The sequence below is a fragment of the Chelonia mydas genome, chromosome 9 (assembly GCF_015237465.2).
Source record: "Chelonia mydas isolate rCheMyd1 chromosome 9, rCheMyd1.pri.v2, whole genome shotgun sequence".
NCBI lineage: Eukaryota > Metazoa > Chordata > Testudines > Cheloniidae > Chelonia > Chelonia mydas.
In genome coordinates, this window is record NC_057855.1 from 25,551,915 (window position 1) to 25,566,918 (window position 15,004).

General features: G+C 39.8%; 2 long non-coding RNA genes across 2 annotated transcripts in view; both read right to left on the bottom strand.

Annotated features, from left to right (window-relative positions):
- Nucleotides 1-235: 235 nt before the first annotated feature.
- The window catches only part of LOC122461762, a 181,301-nt gene continuing 166,532 nt past the window's right edge, over nucleotides 236-15,004 (bottom strand). The window contains exon 6 of the long non-coding RNA XR_006283925.1: nucleotides 236-1,375. This is a non-coding gene — a long non-coding RNA (uncharacterized LOC122461762). The remainder of the gene's footprint in view (nucleotides 1,376-15,004) is intronic.
- On the bottom strand, nucleotides 1,909-7,543 carry LOC122461765. Its single transcript, XR_006283928.1, has 3 exons — nucleotides 7,225-7,543; nucleotides 5,936-6,032; nucleotides 1,909-2,220 (listed from the first exon to the last, which is right to left on the bottom strand). It is a non-coding gene; the product is annotated as an uncharacterized LOC122461765 (long non-coding RNA).

The following is a 15,004-nucleotide window of genomic DNA, read 5'->3' on the forward strand; positions in this document are numbered from 1 at the left end:
TAATAGAACATACACCCTAACCTTAACTCAACTAGAAACCTTACAACTTGGCCTAACAGCCTCGCTCTTCATTGTACTAAAGAATGGGTGTGTACACATTGCAAGAAAGGAAACAGTAATGATTCTGCTGCTGCTTATCTCAAGAGAGGCAACCTTGGAATGTCTATTGATTAAAAAATAAAAACAATCTTGGCTTTAAAAATAGCCTGCAAGTTAAGACAGCCTGCGGCAGAGGTCTTAGTTGCATGTACTATACAGTAAGAGAGTCTGTAGGCAAGTCTCAGTTGCATGTATGTTACAATTGCTTTCATAGTTGCTCCATGGCTTTTTACTGCTACACGTTGTTCACCGAACAGGAATTGTTAAATGGCAGCAGCTGTCCCGGCATAACACGCAGGCTACCCAGACCACCAGGAAATGTACTTACAGGCATATAAAATCATGATGCTGCTAATACTTCATTCTTACATCACGCCTTTCATCCAGAACAATCCCAAGGTGCCATATTGGCTAGTAAGTAGCAGTGTGTTTGCGGTGGCTAAACACTGATTTTCTCTTTCTTTAAAGTCTGGTGAAAACTAGCTGAAATAGTAACTTCCCTGGTTAATATTTTCTTCACAATCAGAGAATGAGAAAAATAATTAAAAAAAAAAAAAGAGAGAGAGAGACAATGCATGTTTGTTGCTATTTGTGGTATACCTATGTCTTCTGAACACATACTGTATCAGTGGAGATGACCTTGCCGCCATTAGCTTCCATACACAGTGTAACCAGTAGGAGATGCTTAGGGCATATACAGAAATAGATTTTAGTGTACTGTAAAGGAGACCAGACTACGTCATTAAGACACAGCTTGGAAGAGGACGAGCGGTGGGAAGAATGGTAAGCAGTGCCTCCCAGACCTCCTGGGAAATGCACTTATTTCTGCCCCCTTAAGAGGATGCAGCATATGCTTTTCTCCACAGCCACCCAGCTATGCTGGCTGGTGCAGAGTTGGAGATAAGGAGCATGCAGCATGACCCAGCCGTCTCCTTGCCCCTTTTGTCTAGCCTTGAGCAGACTGACAGTCTAGGGAAGTGGAAGGTCTGCGATAGCAGGTTCCCCCATTCAATGCCCATCCTCACCCACTCCACTTTGTGCACCAAGTCACTTTTTGACCCTAGGCTAAACATTTAGATTTTCCCCAACAGCTAATATAGCATTTATGTCTAACTGAAGTATGCCAATTATATTATACAGATATGATCTATACCGATGTGGAAAGTAAAAGAATGTTCTTCCCATGACGTTAACACTGTCTTGTACAGCTACTTTTGGAGCCTTCAACATAATTCTCTGTGCAATTCATCCAGGTATCTTATTTGTTTTTAGAACTCTGTGGAAAAAAAGATTGCACAGGCACAATGAAGAAAGTAAACTCAACTTCTGTTTTAATTATTTATAAATCACTTAGGGCCCAGCTCAGTAGTAGTAAAAAAAAAAAGGGGGGGGTGGTTATATTTCAAAGCTAGTATGCCAGTACTGAGAGTGAGAAATCCTGGACGTTTTTTAAAAAATTCAATAGGACTTTAAGGGAAAATGTGTTACTCTTGAGACAGAGATTCATAGAAAGTTATTTCTGATACAATTGCTATCCGTGGGCATATTGTTCATTTGTGTTTATTCCTTTTGCTGATGGAACCCAGAAGCACTATTTTTGTATTTATTTTTTAATAGTTGCTACTAGGACATATAATTCAACCACTACAGGCATTTTTTATTGCCCTGTACCACAATGACTATAATGAATAGGACTGTGAACATCTAGGAGCTTATTTTTCTTGCTGTAGTTGTGTTTCTCCCTTTTCTTTTACTGAAATGTAACTAAAGGAGAAGTTTTTAAAAAGTTTCTAACAAAATGTGGCCTTCTATTGGAAAGAGTAAAAAGTGTTCTTAATCTTGCCTTCCTGGTCTAAGCCATATTTGGATTTTACAGGAGCGTTTGCTACAAATCTGCACAACCCACCCAGAGAACAGAAATGCATTTCTGGAAGACACACGAGGTGAGGCGTGGAATGTCGTGAAGAGTAGGAGTGATGGTTTTCAATGTTCACAAAGCCATTACAACTATCCACTTCCAAAACCACCCTAGCACTTCTTCCTCTCTTCATTTCCACCAACACAGCAGTTTATGGTTCAAAGTGTCCTGAGCAGAGTGTCACAGTTGCAATCAAAGATCCACTGGAGACAAACAAAATAGGAAAGGTGACATGATTCTATTGTTATGAATGTACTTGAAATCCACAGTTATTGCAGTGATTACTACAAATATTTTTAAGTGCACCTAGAAATGTCACTTTGACTTTCTTGGTTTTTTTGTTGACTAGCATTAAAAAAAACAAACAAACAAAGTGTTGTCATAAGAATTCTTGACAACAGGTCTGAAACAGAGAAGGCACAACAAAGAACCCTCTGAACTTTAGGTCAATTCAGAAAGCTTATTTACTCACACAGGAAGAAATCCTGGCTCTATTGAAGTGAATGAGAATTTTACCATTGAGATAGGAAAATGGCAAAACTTCCACAGACTTCAGTAGACCCTAGATACTGACTGGTCAATGAAGCCAACGTGAATACAAGTGCTTACAGCTTTTAGGAACATACAAGATAAACCAGAAGGGGGCCCCAGGGCTCCTGAGCCCTAACTCCTACCATCACAAGCAACCTCATCACATAATCACACTCCTAAATTTGTCCATCTGTCTCAAAACTAAGTTGTTTCCCCCACAACTCCTATTGGGAGGCTGTTCCAGAACCTCACCCATCTGATGGTTAGAAACCTTCTAATTTCCAGCCTCAGTTTGTTCATGGCCAGTTTATATTCATTTGTTCTTGTGCCACATTGTCCTTTTGCTTAAACAGCTTTTCACGTTCCTTGATATTTATTGCCTGAATGTATTTACAGACAGCCTTCTTTTTGCTAGACTAAACAAACAAACCTCTTTCAGTGTCCTCTCAGAAAATAGGCCCTCCATTTTCCTGATCATCCTCATAGCTCTTCTCTGCACCTATTTCAGTTTAAATTCCTCGTTCTTGAACATGGGTGACCAAAATGGTACACAGTATTCCAAATAAAGTCTTACCAGTGTCTTGTACAATGGTATTCATACTTCTCTCTCTACGAGAATATATCAAGAGAGCATTTCCAAGATCAGGTGTGCACACGGTTTCTGCTTCTGCACCCCTGACTTGCTCACCCTTGTCTCTAGCCCCTTCCTCAGATCCTACAGGAGAGTTCTCCTTAGGTGCAGGGATGGGGGAGAGGAAGGTGCCACAGAGACTGTGAACATCTACTTCTTCAGAGAAATCCCTCCACAGAAGTTCCCTTCTGTGATGATCTGGGAGGGGCACAGTCCCAAGATATTAACATCATAAACCAAATCACTTGGTCCTGCAACATAATCCAAAGGAAATTTGAATGGTAAATGAAGAGAACAGAAAATATCTCCACTTAATAAACTGAACCTGTTCAGAGGGGGAAAATGTCTGGTAGAGTTTCAATAATTATCAAAACAGATTTGGAGCTCACCAAGACGTCAAGGCTTGTCTGCACTGGCAATTTACAGCGCTGTAACTGTCTCACTCAGGGGTGTGAAAAAACACCTCTCTGACTGCTGCAAGTTTCAGCGCTGTAAAGAGCCAGTGTAGACAGTGGACCAGCGCTGGTAGCTACGCCCCTCATGGAGGTAGGTTTTTTAGCGCTCTCCAGAGCTCTCCCAGCGCTCTGCCGCGACCACACAAGCCGCAGCAGCACTTTAGCATTGCCAGTGTAGACTGGCCCTTACAAATGAAGCACTTGAAATTTAAAATAGCAGGAATCAATGGGAACACAACAAGGAGTAAAGCTTCCCACCAATCAATTAATGCAACAAACACTAACTCTGCCAAGCTACTTTTAAACAAATTATCAATACCTAATAAAAACAATCTAGTACATTTCAAACCAATGAAAATAAACCAGCCAGATAAAGCAGCTTAGCCTATTCTAGGCAATAAAGGAGAATACTTTCTCATGCACTGACTCATGTATAATCCATTTCCCCTAAAAGTATACACTAATTCTGACTTAAAAAGAAGGAATGGAAAAAAGTATTGAAAGTATGGAATGGCTTAAGTTATACTAAAGATTCAAACATCAATTTATGCTTCTAAATCTAAGTATTGCTATTATAATTTCTCTTTAATTTCCTAATAAGAAGTCAAAGACACTCAAAAACAAACATTTGATCACTGATCATGTTGTGGGGTGGGTTAAACCTTCTTGTTAAGGGTTAGGCAAAACTGCTGGCTTTCATTCAGGATGAATGATAGAAGTGACTGACGTAACAGCAGTCTCCAAACCCAAACCACAAGCATATTTTTTTTAAAAGCAGAAATAAGAGGCAGATGCAAGGCTGCTCAGAAAGTGAAGTGACTTGGGCAGAAGGGTTTGCTGGAAATTGTTTGATCAGAAGAGTGGGTGGTACATCTGGCCTAGTCTACACTGAAAACTGAGGCTGCATAGCTATGTCGGTCAGTGGTGTGAAAACTATGCCAACCTAACCCCCAGTGTATGTCAGACCAGATGCACCACCCACCCTTCTGACGGAAGAATGGTTCCATCGATGGTGTTCCTACACCTACAGTAAAATCCCTTCCAACAGCGTAGGCAGCTGCGCTGCTGTAGTTCGTGTAGTGCAGACATACTATGTGTGTGAGCACACAAAAGGAGAAAACAGCCTGGACAAGCACTGTATGTAACCTTGAGAGAAGCTAGAGAGGAGGCTTCTGGGTCTGGTGCTGGTAAAAGAGGTTTTTTTGCTTATAATTCCAAGCCTATCTCCTGTCTGGTTCCTCCTGTATTCTGGGAAACAGCATTTTGTACATTCTTTGTAAATAAAAAAAGATGACATCAAAGAAATACCTGACTACGATCAATTTCTCCTTCTCATTGGCAAAACCCACAACACCCTGAATTCAGCTAACCGCTCAGGTGAAAGGGGGTAGCAGCCTTCACAGATAAGGAGTTTTTGGTGTTGCTGAGGCAGGGAAGATATCCACATTCTTTAGAAATACAAATACCATCCCTCCCCTCCTCCCCCTTCCCCAATCCAACATTTGTTTAGTACAAAGTGTCCTTGACGTTTTTCTCTGTGGAACAGATACTGGGGAAGCTTCCTTTTGTTTTTTCTCCCCAAAGAACAGCTATGAACAGAAGATAGTGGTAAAAGAAGCAAAAACTGGAAAGACCTAGAATTTGCCTCTACACCAGCAGAAGCTACACACCCACCCACAGAATGACAGGGAAACAAAACACAAAGAATTTTCCCAAACATGTTTTCTTGTGTCTAAAGGCCTCTCCCCATGACTCCATTAGACCCCCTGCTGGGCATTCTGCCAGGGCGGAACTCCCCTCTCCAATGCAGGAACTGAGCTATCAAAGCCAGATTGACTGGGTTGTTTTTTTAAACCCCTCCCTTTTCCCCCAGGCATTTTTTCCAAATATAGGGTCAAAATCAAGGATAGATCCCAGCCCAGCTATTGTGCTGGGCACTGGACATCTCCAGTGGGCGAAGCTGGGGAAAGACTCCTCCAGCTATGGACATGGAAAGACAGCTGCATTTTGCTTTGGTTACATTAGCCCCAACATGCTTCTGCCTGTGGAGGCAGGTGCAGGACTGAAGGATCCACCCGCTCCAGCAGATCCGTTTCCCCCCCTCAGCCACCTAACGCCTGTGCTTTGCTACACAAGGAACCCCCATAGAGAAGCTGTGCACCTCCTACACAGCTGTTTAAATCCAAACGCCATCCCACACCCTGAACAGCAAACCTGTACCAGTTCTGCTACCAGGGCTCTTCTGTGAGCACAGATGTGTGAGCTGGGTTTGCCACATATTTTCCACTTCCTCCCACTTACCAGTTTGCACAAAGACAGCGTTCACCCTACCGCTAGGAATGCGGGTAACAACATCCTTTTTGGCTGCAGTGCCACTCCACAGCCAGCCTTCAAGGGGCTAAAAGCAAGACAATGGTGGGTGTTGTATTCTGCATTACATCCTTTTAAAGCAACTAGTACACTGCTGCAGCTATAGATATAAAACTAAAATGATTATAATAATCAATAGCAGTCCCTGTGGCATTGAAAGCATCCCCTATGCAGCATTCCCAGCCATCATGGCTAGACATGCAAGAGTTCTGAGATCATTCACAGCCAATTGCAGCACACTACATTTCAAGGGGAGCACATCATTTTACAGCCAGCTAAATGGTGAGAGATTTGTATTATAACTCTTAAAATGTAGAGCTGGTCACAAATTTGCAAACTAAACTGTTTCATTTAAGCAAGGTCTTCTTTTCCCCAAAAATGAAGTTTTACACAAAAATTGAGACACTTGAGTTTTTTGTTTACTAGGGAAAAAAGGCTTGTGGCTTTTATTGCATTTTTTAAGATGTAAAATGATCAAAGATTTATTGAAGTGTTTTGTTCACCAGCAACCAGGATTTCCAGTTTTTTTTAAAATCCTATTACTAAAAAAACAAACAAAAACAAACCCACCCCACAGCTTTTGGTGAACTAAAGTTGTCAATCATTTCAATAACGTTTATGGGGGAAAGTATTTGGGAAAAAGCATTTTTTAAAAATCATTTTCAAGTGGTTCCATTTCAAACATTTTGAAATTTTTTAAAAAAGGAAACTTCAAAGTTTTTGAAAAACTAGTTTTGGATTCTCCCTAAACCCACAAACTCTATTAAGATCACATTTCTAAACCTTTTAAAATAAGTGGTATTACTAGAAATAAATTATTTTTGTTGTGCATAACTATCAATTCTGCTTTAGCACTACTCTCTTGGTGTCATAGGACATGCCTGCCCCGTAGTGTCCCCTGTGGAGTTAGTGTGGCACTACAGATATTCCCTGCCTCAGTTTCCCTTCTCAGGAAGCCCATAACTCCGCTTCAGGCCTTCTTGACACCTCCTTGGGACTGGCATATTACAAAACCGTATACAAAAAGGATCTACAACAAAAAGTTCCAAATAACGAAAAGGTGCTTCTTGCTTTCATGGTTCCCCTGAAACCTGCCCCCTAAACTCTGTTCACAGGCCCCTCAAGGTTATTTCTCAGTCTCTGTCTCTCTCCTGATGGCAGGAGCCCCAGCCACACTGCTAGAGCTGGATAATTCAAGAAACTATTGTCCCTCTCCTTACCAGGAATCCCCAGCTCTCCTCCTGGAGTTGGGCTTCAAGTCACCCCAGTGCAGTACTTTAGCCAGCTTCTGCATCAGCTGCCCCTACTCAGCCTGCAGGCTCACAGGGTTTAACAACTTTCTCCTGCTGGTGTCTTCCTTGTTATTAGGGAGAAGACAGCATTTATGCTGGTCCCCTTCTCCCAGTTCATCCCCAGTTGTTTGGGTGACAGGGGAGACTTGCCCTCCCCTCTTTGCTAGGCTCCCTAATCCTTGGCCCTTAAAGAAACAGAAATGGGATTTTCTCCCAAACACTTCTTACTGGGACTGCTTCCTCTCTCCTAATATCTTCCAGGTCATTGTATCTATAATCAGACATTTCAGTTCTTAAAGAGCCATGGCAGGGTGGACAGACCATTAGGCAGTACACCCTTCAGGGAACAGCTACTAAGTCACACTCCGACGGTGTGACTTTAAAACTGTATTGAAACCCAGGAAACTAGTTTTATGGAGTATTTTTAAATGCATGAAGGGAAAACTTAAATCCCACGGGTGAGATATTGGCCCCATTAAGTCAATGGTAAAACTCCTGTTGCTTCAATAGAGCCAGGATTCTACCCAATTGTGTTAAGTACATGGGTGGGAGACTGAAGATTTGTATGGTATTTTAAAACACCAGCTACCGATTATTCCCTCTCTTTCTGGCACCTAGGAGCTTGTTCCCAACCTGAGTATTGGTGTCTTCTGAGCTCCACCCTGAGATAAATGTGAGTAAGTAGTCTGCCTTTAGTTCCCTTCACAGTCAGTGGCAATCAAAGAATATTGTGCATCTATCAGTGTGCAAAGACCGATCCTTTATTAATGGTCAGGACCCAGAAAATGCAGATATTTCAGACTGCAGCTTAAACTGATCTGGGCAACTGAAATAATAAAGGTCAAAGGAACTACTTTCTAGTCTCCACTTCCCATGCATGCAGTGTTATCATTTACAATTAAACATGACATTTCAGTAAACAGTGCTCGTATTGAGGCTAATAGAGCACACAGGAGACTGCTATCAGCTGGAGAGAGAAGGGGTTGGAGTGTGGGGAGGGAGAGAACTGATTAAGCAAATTTTTCTACTGGCAAAGAAAAAACAGAAATCTGTGGATTAACATTTTTAACTCCACCCAGACTAAACTTTTGAAACATTGCCCAACCTTATTCACTTTCAAGGAGCTAATGCTAAAAGTCAGCTGTGAGAAAACATATTTACATTGATGTGGCTCCTTTAGATCACTGCTTGCCAAATAACTTAGTAAAAATATAAAATCACACTGATTTTTGTTACATGACGTTACCTTTTATGTGTAAAAAAAATGTTTGAGCAGTTTTGAATACTTCACATACAAGACTTTCCTGTATCCTTGTATAAAGTCTTTTATTAAATATGAACTAATCAAGATAGGTGAAACTTCCATTTTAAAAAGGAATATGGCATAATAGAAAAATGGAAATAATTTTATATCATACATATAGATCCAGCACTAAACACTGCATTGGTTTTGAGAAAGTGTGCTCAGACTAGAATATTTCCTCATTACAGGCTAGAATGTAGCTCCCTCATTCTGCATCATCATTAGCATTTACTACAATTGACTTCAATGGGACTATTCATGGCCTAAGGTACTATTCAATTTGGCTGCCAGTATCACAGTCTGGCCTTTACCTAGATCTTCTCCAGGCCCCTGCATACATTGGATGATTGAAAAGAATTAGAATCTGGTTTTTGAAAATCAAATGTAGAAAGATCTTAAAAATGTGATATTTCTCAAAAAGTGATCCCAAAAGGAAGGATTAATTTCAATGCTGAAAAAAGTCCCCACAATGTAGATATTATTCACATTTTTTCCTGAATCCAAATAAATCTGTGGGTAAATTATCTGTCAGTTTTGAGTACTCATGGACGTTAATGGGAGCTGAGCACTCAGTGCCTCACAAGTCAAGCAATCCTGCCCTTTGCAGCACTGGGACCTTAGTGAAGTCAACGCAAGTAAATATTATGCTTGGAGCTGATTTATGGCTTATAACAACAATCAGTAACCCATTAACTCCCCCTTTTTGTCCTATGATTGCTCAGGTATTAATAGGCCACTCTGCCTTGAATGGTCTCTTACAATGCATGCTAACTACTTATGCTAAACTATCTGGTCCACCTTGCATTTAGCTGTGATGCTCTGAGTACCTTTCCCAGACCTGAAGAAGAGCTGTGTGTGTCTCAAAAACTTCTCTCTCTCATCGACAGAAATTGGTCCAATAAAAGATATTACCTCACCCACTTTCTCTCTCTAATGCCTATTAGTAGGCATTTGCAGGCTTGGGAACCAGGCTTGGAGTCACACACTGAATCAACTCCCCCCACCCCTACCCCATTTAATAGTAGCAAAATGACTGATCAAATATTTTATCAACTATAATTGGTTAATAACATAGTAAACTCATCCTGATTGGCTAATAATTAAATCACACACTGTTTTGATATCATGTGCTGCAAAGAGCCGCAGGAGACACATTAAAGAGCCACTTGCGGCTCCCGAGCCTCAATGTGAGTGCCACTGTGATAGACATTAAAGGACTTAGTAGTGAAGACATATAGCTACCTTACACCAAGTGTATTGTAGACCTTGGATTTAGTCCATTATCCCACTCAGAAGATTTCAAATACTCTTAAGAAAAAGACAATCAACCATTTTATCCAATATCTGAAAAGAGGTTTAATCCTGCAGCCAGTATATCTTATTCTCCCCAAAATATACAAAACTACAACCATGAAAAGCTGATCAGCCAAGAAAGATGATGAATTAAGTCACTAAATGCATTACTTCCTGTACAATATATACCAAAGCTTGCCTTTTTGTAATGTTTGCTGTGTAAATACGGCAGCATTTTAAGAGACACATTGAATTCCTCTCAAACACAGATTCATATATTCATTGATATTAAGGTCAGAAGGGACCATTATGATCATCTAGTCTGACCTCCTGCACAATGCTGTTTGTCCTCAGTAAAAATTCAGCTTTGACAATAAATAATACTGCTTCTAGCCAAACTGTAAACTCAGCAGGAGCAGGCCCTGCAGTGCTGTGAATAAACATCTTGGTGTATGTCCTCTGTATATACTCAGCATGCAGTACTTGGTTGCTACCTCATATTTCTAATATGCCTGGAAGTTATTGCTTAAATAAAATAGCTTTCGTAAGAACATGCAGTTCCCAATGAGTGTATTCTGACATCCATAGTACTGCTCATGAATGCAGCTATTACCATGGCAAACAAGCATCGGTTTTAAAATAGTATGTTGGTGATAATTTGTAGTTTACACTGGCATCTTAGGTTCACAGCAAAACAAATGAGAAATTGAAATATTTCATTTCAAAAATGTCAAAATAAAACCATTACAATTTTTTCCTCAATTAATAAAAAAGTCTGTCCTCTGTGCTCCCAATACCTGTAAATGAGTGGATAACAGAGTTATCTTGTTGAAGTGTGTAGGCATTGTGCTGGCCCTCTGCACAACATGAATTTCATCTGCCTTGAATATGGACCATTTTAGAACAACAGAAAATACTTCAGGTGTTTGGAATACATCGGTTTAAGGGAACAAGCAGAGATGGGCCTAAACCAAAAATCCCAGCTCTAAAACCCGCACCTAACCTTAAGCCAGAATCTAAACTTAGATGTGTCTAAATTCTGAATTTTTCAATTTGCCTGTATCACTATAATGGCCCAAAATACCCCTAGTGTTTGGGCTTATAGATCCAGATCTGGATGTAAATTCTACAGATCAGCTCCTGCCCTGTTTTTCAGAGGAAGAACATCATGCTATGTCTGGCACCATGGCGAAGTTATCCTCATATCAAATGGACTGGGAAAAGCTCTGTGTTTGATCTTAGTTATAGCTGTGACAGTCTGCATCCCTATGTTCACACTTTTCACAAGACTATGATAAATTTTGTACAAAATATGCCTTGTGAAGTATCATTTGAAAACTCAATTTGCTGATTATTATTGTCCAGGTAAAATGTGTGTTGCAGTATTGTATCCAAAATTATAAAATTCTGCCAGTGACGTTGCTGTGACATGGTCCAAGTTTAGAAAAGCAGGCACAAGCCAGTTCCTTAGAGACAAAAGGCAAACTGATGCCTCAGAAAGGTGACAACAAAATCAAATGACTATCACCTTGTTAAGCGGCTATTCTTTGGCAGGAAAAAGGTGAGAGTGAGAAATTTACATTTTGCCAAAGAAATAGCTGAAAGTTCCCGTCCCCACAGACTTGCTGTCTCCTGAATCTTAGCTGGAGATGATTTTCAAAGGAAAAAGTAGTATAAAGAAAGGGGAACCGATGCCCCAAATCATCTCTCCCTTCATCTCTACTTATGGCAACCACACCACTTGAAAGATGAAGCATCACTGAACTGGGGAAGGATCTGGGCTGAAAGATTTGGCCTGTAAGACTGCTAGAACGTATGGTGAGAGAGACCTTTTGGCTTTGAATTTACTTAGCTTGTTGAGTTATGTATTAGTTGCATTTTACCTTTTATTTCAAAGTAACCAATTCTGACTTTAATGCCTCTTTACTTGTAAACACTTAAAATCTCTTTCTATAGTTAATAAATTTGTTTGATTGTTTTATCTAAGATAGTGTGCTTGGATTGGAGTGTTTGGGAAACTCCATTTGAATTAACAGGATTTGTGCAAATCATTTTCTATTAATAAAATGACAGTCTTTAAATGAGCCTGTATTGTCCAGGAGAGGGCTAGGCAATGCAAGACGCATATTTCTGGGGGAAAGTCTGGGACGGGGAAATTGCTAGTGTTGCTCTGCAGCGTAATTCAAGGGTGGCTGGCTGTAGCACTCTTGCAGTACAGCTGGGAGTAATTTACATGCTGGAGGCTGTATGTGAGCAGGCCAGGGTTGCTATCACAGCAAAGCAGTGTAAAAGCACCCAGGATGGAGAACTGGGGGGTGGGGGAACAGCTGTTCAACAGTCCAGATTGTACCCCAGGGAATGTCACAGTAGCAACTATCATATTTGTCATTTTTTTTTTCCTTCACAGGAATAGCAGCTTGCTTATACAGAGTTAATTTTAAAAATATCTATTTTCTTGTGAACCTATGTATGTAATTAGGGACTAGACAGACTTGTTTAAATGGTTCCAAAACAGAGTGTTCATGTAGCTGTAAAGTATTGTTGTTGTGGTCAAAGTATTACATAGTAGGGGTTACCCAGGATGGTGTTCTCTTTCAATTAGAATGTTTAAGTTTGGCAGGCTTGTTCTTGTAGACAAAGTACTACACTATCATTATTTTTTAGCCTACTCCAGATGTTTTCAGCTGGGATTTGAACATTCTATACTATAATCTTCTTAATAAAAAAAACATACAGGGTTTTAAAATAACGCTTCCTCTACGGTGGATGTGGGGACCACTATATATAATTATATATAGTACATGAATCTGTGAATTTATATGGCCATTATGATGTTCCCGCCTCTCGTCTATAACTTCACTGAATCTACAAGCAGGTAAATCCAACTGAGTCGCATGAATGATGAGCATGTCCCATAAATCTTGTAATTTTGACTATCTATCTGTGTGGTTTCTGGGTTTGTTTCCCCTCCTTCCCCTTTTCTATTTTTTTTTTTTTTAACCAGGACATTACATGAGGAGTTCTGCTTTCTGAAAACTTGTTTAAAAATGTTTATAAATTAAGTCTTTATACTTAGTGAACATAAATCCGGTACAGAAAACAAAACACCCTTTGCCATGCAATCTATCAATATGTGGGATTAGGGAGGGATCCAAGAATGTCTGGGCCAACTATAAATGATGTCCAAATAATAAGGTAATGTTTCCAGCCTAAATACCATATTTGCTTCCAAATACCCAATTTCTTCCCCGCGTGCACAGCCTAATCAGTCATGCTGTATACTGAGGAGTTCTCAAAGGTTGGTGTGGGAGGAGCTGCTAGAATAGCAACAGCAGAGCATCAGGACTGGAGTAGCCTCTGCGGCTTGTTCCTACCCCACGTTGTACGGAGACAGCTGGCAGATCAGCTGTGTGGTGAATTTATCACCTGGCTCTGTCCAGCCCCAAATCTTTGATGTACAGGAAACCCCCAGGACTCAGATTCTTGTAAAGGCTTAGAACTTGGCCATATTTGGATGAATTTTCATAGGAATGTGGCTTTATGGCATGGAAGTGATGAGTGCCTCTTGTGCAAACTTTCCATATTCTCAACCCCCCCCCCCCCCCCTTCTGCAGTGTAGAATGGCTCTGATTACAGCTGGGCAAAAATGTTCAGACAAAACTTTTTTTGATACAGATTTGAGTAAACCAAAATATTTCATGAGTTTATGTCATTGTTTCTGTCCAAAAACACAAACAAAAATTCAGAAAAATATTGAAACATTTTGTTTTGACATTTTTGAAATGAAACATTGAAATTTCTCAATTTGAAATGACTTTTCATTTAGAAGTTTACTTTAATTTATCTTAAAAACAATTGAAAAAAGTTTTAAAATCTCTAAAACGAAATGAAATGAGAAGACTATTAGACAGCAAGATCTAGCAAAAGTCCAAAAAAAGACTTTGTTCGGGTCGAACAAAACATTTTGTTCCACCTGAAATGAAATTTGTTTCTAATTTTTGGTTCACCAAAATTTTCCGTTTCAGACCAACCTGAAATTAATCTTCTTTTTGGATTTTCTGGTATGGCCAGTGAACAGAAAAATCAGTAATTCTAGTTGTGACCATACCCTGTTTATGTTTTTATTGTCTATGTGTGGTATGGAAAATGTTATGACCATGTTAAAGAATCATGCTTCAACCTGAGTAGATCTAAAAATGATTCCAAGGATGATTTGACTAAGGCTTTATCCTGATTATAAAACAGTTAAGAGACAGTCTGCATTTGAAAACTGGAGCTGTGTTTGAATACAGGTTAAGGGATAACTGTGTTGTAACTAGGCTGCCTGACTTGGTTTAATCTGTAACATAAACATAGTCCCTGTCTGCACTGTTGCTACCACCCGTGGAGCTGCACCAGTGGTGAATTACCCATCAATTTTTCCCCCTAGGAAAAGACCTTCTGTCATTTTCTCCTAATGGTTTTTTTTTTTTTTTTAAAGACAAGTTGAAATGAATTCCAAGATTAAGTGCTTCAATTTGTGAAAGGTTTTGAGTGGCTTTTTTTCTTGGTAAAGTGCTTTGTGGGTCAGACTGGATGATGGGGTCACAACAGATGACCAAGTGGTCTTTTCTCACCCTACTGTCACTGAATCCTTTCTCTTGATGATAATGTGCTTACATCTGGGAAAGGTTGCAAGGCTTGGGCAGAGCAGTCAACATGTAAAGCTTGCAATGACAGCATTTTTGTTTGAGAAAAATGTTGTGGTTTTTTATTTGTCTTTGTTTCATTATAATTCTGTTAACAGCTATTCTAGAGAATAGGGGCTGGGAAATCAGCCAGGTTAATTGTTTTACGTTAGATGATATTCATAGATGGTACAAAAAAAGTCCCAAAAATATTGTTTTTCCTGTTGCTCTCCAACTTTAGATTTTAAGTTGTAAAGCTTTTTTATTTAAATTTATTAACTTTTGTTAACTAGTCTTTTAACGTCTCATGACACAGGTTCAACTCTTGAATAAGTTACTCAAGTGAAAATGAGTCTACTCAAGTCTAAGTTACTCAAGTGAAAATGGGCATTCATGGCTAAATATTCAATTGGTAGAGGCTGAAATCAAGGTGGAAAAATTTGTG